The 14,107-nt window shown below is 49.5% G+C and overlaps 1 non-coding gene and 1 pseudogene across 1 annotated transcript; one reads left to right on the top strand and one right to left on the bottom strand.

The window, feature by feature from the left end:
* The first annotated feature begins 3,820 nt into the window (after positions 1 to 3,820).
* Positions 3,821 to 3,941, top strand: LOC119118907 (annotated as a pseudogene).
* Positions 3,942 to 9,952: 6,011 nt separating this feature from the next.
* On the bottom strand, positions 9,953 to 10,034 carry trnas-aga. Its single transcript has one exon. It is a non-coding gene; the product is annotated as a tRNA-Ser (tRNA).
* Between the last annotated feature and the right edge of the window lie 4,073 nt (positions 10,035 to 14,107).

Raw genomic sequence — 14,107 nt, 5'->3', positions numbered from 1 at the left:
ACAACTTTTACTTCCTAAAGTAAAATGACAGATTTATATTCAAATGTCAAATATCAAACGCCACCATCGCAATGGAGGTGAATTACACTCCAAACCATGCCAGCAACGTCAAAAGCCTCAATTACCGTTTTTTTCCATGTATAACGCGCCCCCATGTATAATACGCACCCTAAAAATGGCATGTCAATGCTGGAAAAAAGCCTGTACCCATGTATAATACGCACCCAAATTTTGACTTTTTTTTTCTTTTTCTTTTTTCTTTTTTAAAGTCCCAATGATCGTCACACACAAATCTGGGTGTGGTGAAATTTGTCCTCTGCATTTGACCCATCCCCGTGTGATTTTGATCCATCCCCTGGGGGAGAGGGGAGCAGTGAGCAGCAGCGGCGCCGCGCTCGGGAATCATTTGGTGATCTAACCCCCCAATTCCAACCCTTAATGCTGAGTGCCAAGCAGGGAGGCAATGGGTCCCATTTTTATAGTCTTTGGTATGACCCGGCCGGGTTACTTAAGTCCGTAAACGTAAAATTATTTCAGAAAAAAGATAATCTTTGGGAACAACCGGTTGTTATTCTGCCGGTCAGTATCATTGCGCATGCGCTAGTAAACTCGATAGCGAAGAAATGTTTCGGATTTGTGTAGCATACATTGTGACAGCAAACGAGCAGGTGCTCGAGCAAGCGTCTGATACGAGAGCATTGTGTTCGTATGGAGCGTGTTTGAAGTGAACAGCAGAGAAGAAAGGAACAAGGCAAAGTGTTGTGTAATAAAATATTACCTGTAATACGCATTTAGGTAGAGAACTGAACTCTCGCTCTTTATATAGCTAACGTGTCAAAAAAAAAAAAAAAAAATAAAAAAAATTGTACCCATGTATAATGCGCACCCCAGATTTTAGGACAATAAAGTAGTTAAATTTTGCGCATTATACATGGGAAAAAACGGTATTCGCGACGCAAGAGAGATATAGATATAAGATATAAGAGAGATGCGCTTCGTGACTGCTTTGGCTCTACCGACTGGGACGTGTTTAGGAGGGCGGCCACTTGCGACGGTCGGGCGGACATTGAGGAGTATACTGACTCTGTTTCCTCCTACATCGGGAAGTGCATTGATGATGTGACACACTCAGTATCCGTCGTCACTCGGGCAAACCGGAAGCCATGGCTGACGGGGGCTGTCTTCAGGCTGCTGAGGGCCAGGGACAAAGCCTTCCGGGCGGGGGATGAGGCTGGCTTGAGGACTGCGAGGGCCGACCTGTCCCGGGGCATCAAAGAAGCGAAGAGGGCGTTCTCGGGCAAAATTACCGCCCACTTCAAGGACAGCAGGGACGCACGGCGCCTTTGGCAGGGCATTCAGACCATCACGGACTACAAGCCCGCGCCGCAGAGCTGTGATGGCGACGTCCGTCTGCTCAATGACCTCAACCGCTTCTTTGCTCGCTTCGACGCTCAGAACAGCACTTGCCCGCTGAAGGCCACTCCCCCTTCCCACGAGCTGCCCCTGTGCCTCTCCGCCGACAGCGTGAGGAGGACGCTTGCCGCTATCGACATCCGTAAGGCGGCGGGCCCGGACAACATCCCGGGTCGAGCGCTGAAGGACTGCGCTGGTGAGCTGACGGGTGTCTTCACGGACATCTTTAACACTTCCCTGCAGCAGGCCATCGTCCCGTCGAGTTTCAAAGCAGCCACCATCGTACCTGTGCCGAAGAAGCCTGCTCCGTCCTGCTTCAATGACTACCGCCCCGTGGCACTTACGCCCATCGTCATGAAGTGCTTTGAGCGGCTTGTCTTGGAGCACATCCGGTCAGTTCTCCCTCCCACCATTGACCCCTTCCAGTTTGCGTACCGAGCCAAACGGTCCTCTGAGGATGCCATCTGCTCTGCCCTCCACTCGGCCCTCACCCACCTGGAGGGGAAGGACTCGTATGTGAGGTTGCTGTTTGTGGACTTCAGTTCTGCCTTCAACACCATTGTGCCGCAGCGTCTCATCAGCAAACTTGACAAGCTGGGCCTCAGTACCGGCCTCTGCAACTGGCTACTGGACTTCCTCTGTCAGAGGCCACAGGTGGTACGTGTTGGCGACAAGATCTCCGCCAGCATCACGCTGAGCACAGGGGCCCCCCAAGGCTGCGTGCTCAGTCCGCTGCTCTTCACCCTCCTGACGCATGACTGCGCTGCCACCTGCAGCGGCAACCGCATAGTGAAGTTTGCTGACGACACGACTCTGGTGGGTCTCATCACCAAGGGAGACGAGACTCCATACAGGCTGGAGGTTGACCTTCTGACCGCGTGGTGCAGGGACAACAACCTCCTGCTGAACGTCGACAAGACCAAGGAGATTGTCGTTGACTTCCGGAAGGGTCACGCCCAACACCTGCCGCTGACCATCGACGGTGCTGTGGTGGAGAGAGTGAGCAGCGCCAGGTTCCTGGGGGTGCACATCAGTGAGGATCTCTCCTGGTCCACCAACACCGCGTCGCTGGCGAAGAAGGCCCAGCGCCGCCTGTACTTCCTTCGGAAACTCAGGCGAGCGGGGACTCCTCCGGCCATCATGACTACTTTTTACCGCGGCACCATTGAGAGCGTCCTCTCCAGCTGTATTGCTGTCTGGGGTGGCAGCTGCACTGACCAAGACTTGAAGGCCCTGCAGCGCATTGTGAAAACGGCTAGTAAGACTATTGGTGCTTCTCTCCCCTCCTTGAAGGACATTTACACCTCCCATCTCACTCGCAAGGCGACCAAGATTGTGAGTGATGTGAGTCACCCCGCTCACTCTTTGTTTGAACTTCTGCCCTCTGGGAGGCGGTACAGGAGCCTGCGCTCCCGCACCACCAGACTTTCCAACAGCTTCGTACTCCAGGCTGTTAGGATCCTGAACTCGCTCCCCCTTTCAGCGTAGCGTCCTGTTCTTGCTGTATGCTCACTGGCTCGGTTTTGCCCCTCATATTCAATGGGTTATTGGTCTGTTTTTATTCATCGCTCATTTTATTTTATTTATTATTTATTATTTATGGTTTGTGCCTTCTTGTTTTTGTTTTGTGTCGCCTACTTGTATGTCTCGTCACCGTGGGATGGAGGAAACGGAATTTCGGTTTCTTTGTGTGTCTTGACATATGAAGGGATTGACAATAAAGCTGACTTTGACTTTGACTTTTGACTTTGATATAGAGCATTTTTGAAATTTGAGAAATCATTTGAGAAATTACGATCGTATTTTGTTTCCCGATTTGTGTTGAGTAAAATAATGAAATTACCGTAATTTTCGGACTATAAGTCGCACCGGAGTATAAGTCGCACCAGCCATAAAATGCCCAAAAAAGTGAAAAAACCCCATATATATGTATATAAATCGCTCCTGAGTATAAGTCGCCCCCCCACCCAAACTATGGAAAAAAAAACGCGACTTATAGTCCGAAAATTACGGTACACATTTTGAAATAAAACACAGAGATGGGATCATTTCCCGTTCTCTCATACCAAAAGTACACGTACCAAGACATACAACTGTTTTTACCTTCAATACTCAAAATAGACGCCCAATCGATAGGTGACGCTGCTTGAAAGAACGAGCGCCGTCAGTGTTCGATCCAGTACCTACAATCCTGTGCGCCAACAAGGTTTAAAGTAAGTGAGACATTAATGAACACAAAATACTCGTTTAAACCTTCTATTTAGGTTGTGTCCTTCTAATTATAGTAAATCTATGAACGTCTATTGTTTGTATTAGAAGGAATGGTTGCTGCAATTTGAGTGTGAGACCGCCTGTGAATTTGGTGAGACCAGCAGTGGGGTGGCCCGTTTTGACTCAGATTTTCAGATCACTCGTTTCTCTTCAGATCGAATAAATCTTTCGCCTTTTACTAAAGATTTCCGTGGGGAGGAACAACAAGAGTCTATCTCAGCACCTAGTGTTGACAAAATGACAATAAAGTTTGTCTAAGTCTAAGTCTAAGTCAATTTTTTTTATGCTCTGCGAAACCGGAGTATCCTTTCTCTGTGAAAATATCAATATTGCAACGGATAGCTGCCTATATCATACTCCGTGCAACAGTCATACGTTCACATAATTCATACCGACATATATGTGAACATGTTCAGTTGCAGGACTGCTTCGACAGGACTAACTGGGACATCTTCGAACACCGGGACTTGAACGTGTTCACAGACAGTGTTCTGTGTTATATTAAGCACTGCACAGACACTGTCACAGTGGACAAACCTATACGGATATACCCCAACCAGAAGCCCTGGATGACCCGGGAGGTCCTTCGGCTGCTGGAGGAGAGGGACACCGCCCTGTCCCTCAGGTCTGAGGACGGGGCTCTCTACAGCACAGCCAGAGCCAACCTGAGGAGAGGCATCAGAGAGGCCCAGCTTGCCTACAAGAAGAGGATTGAGGATCACCTGGACAGCAACAACAGCAAGCAGGTGTGGCAGGGAGTCCAGCATCTCACCAACTACAGAACCACCATCGGAGCTGCTGAGGGGGACGCCTCACTGGCAGAGGTCCTCAATACCTTCTTCGCCCGGTTCGAGTCCGAGCCACCTGAAGGGGCCACATCACATCCCACAGACCGCAGCAGCTTCACCCTCACAGTGAAGGAGCACGAGGTGAGGCGCACGCTGCGGACCATCAACCCGAGGAAGGCTGCGGGTCCTGACGGCGTCACTGGGCGTGTCCTGAAGGACTGCGCAGATCAGCTGGCTGGAGTCTTCACAAAGATTTTCAACCAGTCCCTTACTGAGTCCACCGTCCCATCCTGTTTAAAATCCTCCACTATAGTCCCCCTGCCCAAGAAACGCCACATCACCAGCCTCAATGACTACCGGCCAGTCGCACTCACCCCGGTGGTCATGAAGTGCTTTGAAAAGCTGGTACGGGGTCACATCACAGCACTCCTGTTCAGAGGTTTTGACCCCCACCAGTTTGCCTACAGGGCAAATAGATCCACAGAGGACGCAGTAGCTACAGCCCTCCACGCTGCACTGTCCCACCTGGAGCAGCCGGGGAGCTATGTGCGGATGCTCTTCGTGGACTTTAGCTCTGCTTTTAACACCATCCTCCCCCACAGACTGGTGGACATACTGGAGGGCCTGGGACTTCCACATAATACGTGCAGGTGGATTAAGAGCTTCCTGACGGGTCGCAGCCAGAGGGTGAAAGTGGGCCGTCATACATCCACACCTCTCAGTCTTGGTACCGGCTCCCCACAGGGCTGCGTACTGAGCCCACTGCTTTACACGCTCTACACACATGCATGCACCCCCGCCCACCGCAGCAACACCATCGTGAAATTTGCGGATGACACAACCGTGGTGGGGCTCATCTCAAAGGGGGATGAGTCTGCCTACAGGGACGAAGTGGTCCAGCTATCGGAGTGGTGCGGAGAGAACAATCTGCTCCTAAACACGGCTAAAACCCAAGAACTGGTCATTGATTTTAGGGGGAAAAATAAAACGGACATTCCACCACTCATCATCGACGGGGTCTGTGTGAAGAGGGTGTCCTCCTTCCGCTACCTGGGAGTCCACATCGAGGAGGACTTCACCTGGGGCGTGAACACCTCTGAGCTGCTTAAAAAGGCCCAACATAGACTCTACTTTTTAAGGGTGCTGAGGAGGCACAGCATTACACGGAGACTGCTGGTGTCCTTCTATCGCTGCTCCATAGAAAGCACTTTAACGTACTGTATATGTGTTTGGTACCCCAGCTGCACTGCTGCTCAGAGGAAAAAGCTCCAAGGGGTCATCAACACAGCACAGAAGATCATTGGCTGCCCTCTCCCCACACTGGAAGACCTACACAGAACCCGCTGTCTAAAAAAAACAGAACATTCTGAAGGACACTTCCCACCCTGGCCACTCCCTTTTCGAACTGTTGCCATCAGGCAGACGCTACAGATTAATTAGGTCGAGGACTAGCAGATTCGCCAACAGTTTTTATCCTACAGCGGTAGTCACATTGAATGCAGCTAAACGTAAATGATTATGTCTGTGTATGTTCTTCCGTGGGTTTTTAGCTTGTTTTTTTTTCTTTTATTCTATTTATTCTATATTTTTTTTATCGCATGCGCGGATCGGTTGGCACTTTTTAAATTTCGTTGTACATGTGACAATGACAATAAAGATCTATTCTATTCTATTCTATTCTATTCTAAACAGAGAAATTATGCCGAGTGCAGACAGACAATCACATTTAAGCCCTCGTTTATCAATGCAGTTTAATTTCTGGTGGTACCCATTTGAACGGGCACGTCAGTCCATTGTAATTTGGCAAAAAATGTCAGGATTTCGTTTTCCCTCGCCCGGACGCAGGTAAACGGGGTACCCCTCTGGAGCCAGGCCTGGAGGCGGGGCTCGAAGGCGAGCATCTGGTGGCCGGGCCTTCGCCCATGGGGCCCGGCTGGGCGCAGCCCGAAAAGGAAACGTGGGTCCCCCTTCCCATGGGCTCACCACCTGTGGGAGGGGCCAAAGGGGTCGGGTGCAGTGTAACCTGGGCGGCGGCCAAAGGCAGGGACCTTGGCGGTCTGATCCCCGGCTGCAGAAGCTGGCTCTTGGGACATGGAATGTCACCTCTCTGGCTGGAAAGGAGCCCGAGCTGGTGTGCGAGGCAGAAAAGTTCCGACTAGACATAGTCGGACTTGCCTCCACGCACAGTTTGGGTTCCGGTACAAGCCCTCTCGAGAGGGGCTGGACTCTCTTCCACTCTGGAGTTGCCCACGGTGAGAGGCGTCGAGCAGGTGTGGGTATACTTATTGCCCCCCGGCTGGGCGCCTGCACATTGGGGTTCACCCCAGTGAACGAGAGGGTAGCCTCCCTCCGCCTTCGGGTGGGGGGACGGGTCCTGACTGTTGTTTGTGTCTATGCACCAAACGGCAGCTCAGAGTACCCACCCTTCTTGGAGTCCCTGGAGGAAGTGCTGGAGAGCGCTCCTTCTGGGGACTCCATCGTTCTACTGGGTGACTTCAGTGCTCACGTGGGCAATGACAGTGAGACCTGGAAGGCCGTGATTGGGAGGAACGGCCCCCCCCCCGATCTGAATCCGAGCGGTGTTCTATTATTGGACTGCTGTGCTCGACACGGATTTTCTATAATGAACACCATGTTCAAACATAAGGGTGTCCATGTGTGCACTTAGCACCAGGACACCCTAGGCCGCAGTTCGATGATCGACTTTGTAGTCGTGTCATCGGACTTGCGGCCGCATGTTTTGGACACTCGGGCGAAGAGAGGGGTGGAGCTGTCAACTGATCACAACCTGGTGGTGGGTTGGCTCCGATGGTGGGGGAAGATGCCCGTCTGACCTGGCAGACCCAAACGCTCTGTGAGGGTCTGATGGGAACGTCTGGCAGAATCCCCTGTCAGGAAGAGCTTCAACTCCCACCTCCGGCAGAGCTTTTCCCACGTCCCGGGGGAGGCGGGGGACATTGAGTCCGAGTGGACCTTGTTCCGCGCCTCCATTGTTGAGGCGGCCGACCGGAGCTGTGGCCGTAAGGTCATTGATGCCTGTCGTGGCGGCAATCCCCGAACCCGCTGGTGGACACCGGCGGTAAGGGATGCCGTCAAGCTGAAGAAGGAGTCCTATCGGGCCGTTTTGGCCTGCGGGACTCCGGAGGCAGCTGACAGGTACCGGATGGCCAAGCGGAACGCGGCTTCGGCGGTTGCTGAGGCAAAAACCCGGGCGTGGGAGGAGTTTGGCGAGGCCATGGAGAATGACTTCCGGACGGCTTCGAGGAAATTCTGGTCCACCATCCGGCGTCTCAGGAGGGGGAAGCAGTGCAACGTCAACACTGTTTACAGTGGGGATGGCGTGCTGCTGACCTCGACTCGGGACGTCGTGTGTCGGTGGGGAGAATACTTCGAAGACCTCCTCAATTCCACCTACACGCCTTCCATTGTGGAAGCAGGGCCTGGGGACTCTGAGGCGGACTCTCCAATCTCTGGGGTCGAAGTCACTGAGGTAGTTAAAAAACTCCTCGGTGGCGAGGTGGATGAGATCCGCCCGGAGTTCTTAAGGGCTCTGGATGTTGTGGGGCTGTCATGGCTGACACGCCTCTACAACATTGCGTGGACATCAGGGACAGTGCCTCTGGATTGGCAGACTGGGGTGGTGGTTCCCCTCTTTAAGAAGGGGGACCGGCGGGTGTGTTCCAATTACAGGGGGACTACACTCCTCAGCCTCCCTGGTAAGGTCTATTCAGGGGTGCTGGAGAGGAGGGTCCGTCGGGAGGTTGAACCTCGGATTCAGGAGGAGCAGTGTGGCTTTCGTCGTGGCCGTGGAACAGTGGACCAGCTCTTCACCCTCAGCAGGATCCTCAAGGGTGCATGGGAGTTCGCCCAACCAGTCCACATGTGTTTTGTGGACTTGGAGAAGGCGTTCGACCGTGCCCCTTGGGAGGTTCTGTGGGGGGTGCTTCGGGAGTACGGGGTACCGAGCCAACTGATAAGGGCGGTTCGGTCCCTGTATCACCGATGCCAGAGTTTGGTCCGCATTTCCGGCAGTAAATCGGATTCGTTCCCAGTGAGAGTTGGACTACGCCAAGGCTGCCCTTTGTCACCGATTCTGTTAATAATTTTTATGGACAGAATTTCTAGGCGCAGCCGAGGCATTGAGGGGGTCCAGTTTGGAAACCTTAGCATCGCGTCTCTTCTTTTTGCAGATGACGTGGTGCTGTTGGCTTCTTCAGGCCGTGATCTCCAGCTCTCACTGGAGCGGTTCGCAGCCGAGTGTGAAGCGGTTGGGATGAGGGTCAGCACCTCCAAATCCGAGTCCATGGTCCTCGATCGGAAAAGGGTGGAATGCCCTCTCCGGATCGGGGATGAGATCCTGCCCCAAGTGGAGGAGTTTAAGTATCTTGGGGTCTTGTTCACGAGTGAGGGGAGGATGGAGCGCGAGATCGACAGGCGGATTGGTGCAGCGTCGGCAGTAATGCGGACTCTGTACCGGTCCGTCGTGGTAAAGAGAGAGCTGAGCCAAAAGGCAAAGCTCTCAATTTACCGGTCGATTTCCGCTCCTACCCTCACCTATGGTCACGAGCTATGGGTCGTGACCGAAAGAACGAGATCCCGGATACAAGCGGCCGAAATGAGTTTTCTCCGCAGGATGTCCGGGCTCTCCCTTAGAGATAGGGTGAGAAGCTCGGTCATCCGGGAGAGACTCGGAGTAGAGTCGCTACTCCTCCACGTTCAGAGGAGCCAGATGAGGTGGCTCCGGCATCTCATCAGGATGCCTCCTGGACGCCTCCCTGGGGAGGTGTTCCGGGCATGTCCCACCGGTAGGAGACCCCGGGGACGACCCCGGACGCGCTGGAGAGACTATGTCTCTCAGCTGGCCTGGGAACGCCTTGGGATCTCCCGGGATGAGCTGGATGAAGTGGCTGGGGAGAGGGAAGTCTGGGAGTCCCTCCTAAAGCTGCTGCCCCTGCGACCCGACCCCGGATAAGCGGAAGAAGATGGATGGATGGATGGATGGATGGATGGAAATGTTGTCAGCAGGATTTGAACCTAAGAGGGGAGACCCCCTATGGGTTTCTAGTACATCGCCTTAACCACTCGGCCACAACAACACAAACTGTAATACCCACTGTTAAAATGGATGTGGTGAGTATCTCATAATACACCACGAGATTCTAATAAAAATTATGGATCATTGTCTGCAGGACCTGAACCTGCCAGGTGAGACCCCAACAGATTTCAAGTCTATCGCCTTAACCAGTCGGCCACAACAACACACACTGGCGAGGTCTTCACATTGTCAAAATGCATATTGCGAGGAGCTAGCAAGATTCTAATTCAAAATCTGAAATGTCAGCAGGAACCAAACCTGCGAGGGGAGACCCAATGGATCTCTAGTCCATCACCTAAACCTCTCGGCCACAACAACACACTGTGACACACAATGTTTAAATGCATGTGGTGAGTATCTCATAATACAACACGAGATTCTAAATCATTGTTGGCAGGACTCGAACCTGCGAGGGGAGGCCCCAATGGATTTCTAGTCCATCGCCTTAACCACTCGGCCACAACAACACACTGTGTAGTACACACCGTACAAATGTGGTGAGTATCTCAGCTGAGACTGGAAGGTTGTGGTTTCAAACCCCGGCCGGGTCATACCAAAGACTATAAAATGGGACCCATTGCCTCCCTGCTTGGCATTCAGCATTAAGGGCTTAGAATTGGGGGGTTAGATCACCAAATGATTCCCGAGCACGGCACCGCTGCTGCTCACTGCTCCCCTCTCCCCCAGGGGATGGATTAAAATCACACGGGGATGGGTTAAATGCAGAGGACGAATTTCACCACACCCAGATGTGTGTGTGACGATCATTGGGACTTTAACTTTTAACTTTAACTTAATATTACACCATGAGAATAAATTTGGATCGTTGTCGGCAGGACCCGGACCTACGAGGTGAGACCCCAATGTATTTCTAGTCCATCTCCTTAACCACTCGGCCACAAGCACACTATGTAATAATAATAAATACATGGTGGATAAGGCGATGGACTTGAAATCCATCGGAACTTCTAATACTATCTTCGCCGCTGATTGTACTTCAGTCCATTTCTGGTAAGGTCCACCATCAAATTGCATTCAAATTCAATTAATCCAATGATCTGTTCCCATTCAAAGAAACAGAGTTAACATGATACCAATTCCAGTAGCGGTCTGCTCCTGGCATTTGTCCATGTCTATATGAAGGGTGGTGTTGAAGAAGTCCAGCTTGGGCCTTGAGTCTCTGGTGCATGGACACCATCTCATTCTTCTGCTTGGACAGGGCTAAGTTTTGTCTCAGCAAGCTCATGCTGGGAGGAAAATATTGTCATTTTTGGATACAGTTCACACATTCATGTGTGTGCGTGCGTGTGTGTGTTTCCTACTTGGCTGCTTTCTGTCCCTGCTGCAGTCTCAGTCTCTGCCATTCCTCCTTCAGGGAACGGATGGTGTGCCACACCTGGCCACAAGTCCTCCTCAGAGGGCTGTAAGGCAGAACGCGCTTTGGATCCTTTTCTGGTAAAGAAGAAGACTACAATAATTTTACCATTAATAACTATCATAAAATCTAGCTTTATGTAGTATATCTGATAGGTTTTACACAAAAAATAATATGATAATAAGGGGGTTAAAATAAATCAAAGTGTGGAAAAAAGAGTAATTTTGTAAATTAATTTAAAATTGATAGTTAAATGGTGACAAATTCAATATTTGTGTTTCGTACACAGTATTTTTACAATATAATTGATATTAATGTTTTTTTTATTTTCCCATTAGCCCTTTTTTAATGTTCAAACTGAATAATGTTACATTGGGTCACGCGATTAAGCAATAATACAGTAATACAATTTCTGCCTTATTTTCTATGTTGGTAATTCTAATACTAAGAATGTTTAAAGAGTTCCACTATTCTATGGCACACACTAAGAATAAAATACATTTTAATTCCAACAAATGGAGGAGGAAGACTCATGGAGAAAACGGATGTTTTCAGGGAGGACGCGAGGAGTCAACGGTGGTTCGGAACTACAAGATGAGCGATCAAACAGGAAAACGAGAGGGAAGTCTGTCCGCCGCCCATCTATCTCCTGCACATAGTGTGAGATTTGAGACATGATGTGGTGTGTCTGACTTCATAAGACCAAGTCGGGTTGTTGTGATGCGTCTAGTGTGTTGGTGGAGTGCCCAGTGCATGTCACTTCTCACTGTCAACCCTCACCGCTGGCTAGCAGTATGCGAACGGGAGAGCCGAGTGCGTAAGTCTCTCCCTGCCAGTACATAGCCTCTTTAACAGCAAGCCCTATGTAGTGCCTCCATGCGGCGACACATGGTAAGTGGGTACAACACGGACCCAGGCTAAACTACAAGGGACTCGGAGGAGGTTTGGCCCCTAGACGTGCGGCACGCAGGCCCACCGGTGTGTGGACACGCCCTGGTGCCCACGAACCAGACCCCAACTATGGGTTAAATAGTACCACTGCCCAGTGGGCTCCTCGGGAGAGGAATGGGCTAAGGGAGTCAACCCCTCCAGAAAATCAATTTCCCCTTGGGTTGGTGTCAGGAAGGGCATCCGACTGGAAAAAGTTTTGCTCCAAAAATATTCTCAGTATGGAAGAAAGCCATATCGAGAACCCAGTCCAACCCAGCGGCGCCTGGAAAGCGGACTTTAAACCGATGATGATGATGTACCATTGACATTTTTTTCATGCGAGAACGATTCAATATGAGTTACGGTGTAATCGATGGCGCACTGCGTGGCCGGCCCGTGAGGCTCCAAGGCTGAGCCGGCCTCCAGCAGCAACTCCGGCTGGGCTGCAGGGATGCTGGTTTCGTCTGCAATTCTCTTCTGCAGTTCGTCCACCATCTCGTCATCTGTGACGCCATACCTCAAGATCTTGGCCGTGGTCATGTTTAAAACCTGAACCATCTCCGAAGAATAGACCATAAATGAAACTGAAATGAGTTGAGAGAACCACTATGCCACTACCTCTTGAATTTCTTCCAAGTCACGAAACATTCAATATTATTCTAAGCCACATTGAACTTTGACACTGGGATGACAATGACAACTGAGAAAAATGTCCGAAAAAATGAACTGCTGAACCAATATGAGGCACATTCAAATTAAGCATATGTATCAGCATACAGTTACATTCAATAGTTACATATATCAAGCACATTCAAATGATCACTTAATATTAAAAAAATCAAACTTCATATGTTATCGTCTCAAATCTCATATATTTAACAAATCACCAGCAAAATATATTGATAACATCCCTATAATTAACGTGTGTTCTACACAATTCCTTGGCATTATGATTGATGGATCATTGTCCTGGAAATGTCATATCATGACTATTTCCACAAAAATGGCCAAGAGCATTGGTATTGTGCGTAAAACCCTTCATCTAATAAGCTCCGAGGTAGCCATATGCTATACTATTCAATGATCGAGCCGTATATTTACTATTGTAGTATCGCTTGACCTAGTACTCACCAGGCCAAACTTGAGCTCTAAGAGTAATATGTTGTGTACATACGAAACATTCATCTCAGCCTCTTTTTACTCGGCTAGGTGTCCTCACTGTTTTTCAAGTCAATCGTCTTCAAATTGGTCTCTTTGTTCATGGCTCATTGGGGAGAACCCTTCCCCTATTTTTTCATAACTTATTTAGACATAATTCTCAGGTCCATAATTACCCCACACGCAGCTCAAATGACCTCAGACCACCAATAGCCCGTACAGCCCAAACTCAGTTTAACATAGGCTACAGAGGGTCAAAGATTTACAATTCGCTGCCACTATTTTTATGGGACCAATTTAAGAAGGCTCTGAAATCACTTCTCTTAGACACTAAATACTTTCCAAATGGTATGCTAAATGAACCTGGATCCATTCATTATTCTCTTTAGTTATAGTTTTGGTGTATTTTCCTTATTGTTGTATGTTGTATGCCTTATCCCTGTTATATATTTTTTTCATCTGTATGACATGTATTAGGATGCATATTTCTCTATCCATTGAAATTTTATCTTAAATCAAGTCAAAGTCAAAGTCTGCTTTATTGTCAATTTCTTCACATGCCAAGACACACAAAGAGATCGAATGTATTCATATATCTGGAGAATGCCACTTCGCAAGCCCCTGGAGGGTTTTTTAGACATTCTCCATCACATTTATTTAATCTATGTACATTTTAAATTGTTTTTGTATGTGAAAATAAACAAACAAACAAAAAACAAACAAACAAGCAAGGTTAGCAGATGTAGCTGTCTGTCAGACCCGAGTGTGAATTTAACTCACACCCTCTGATTTACAATTCTAGTGCTCTTATCACTAAGCTACGCGGCCTTGCTTGGCTAAACTGTGTCAACCTTTTAGAAGATGAACCAAAAGAAACTCTTGAAAATGTAGTCTAACCAGGACTCTAGGCCAGTGAATTTCAACCAGTGTGGACACATTTGTGTGCCATGAGAAACTATAAAATTTCCCTTCATGTCCCCAAAGACAACAACTCATCACACAACTGCTGGTCACCAGTACCATGGACAAGATACGTGTAATTACACCCTCAACTATTATAAATTCAGCTTGCACAGC

This window comes from Syngnathus acus, unplaced genomic scaffold (assembly GCF_901709675.1).
Source record: "Syngnathus acus unplaced genomic scaffold, fSynAcu1.2, whole genome shotgun sequence".
In the NCBI taxonomy this organism is placed as follows: Eukaryota; Metazoa; Chordata; class Actinopteri; order Syngnathiformes; family Syngnathidae; genus Syngnathus; species Syngnathus acus.
The sequence above is the reverse complement of the archived record's forward strand: the minus strand, read 5'-3'. Positions and strand labels throughout refer to the sequence as shown.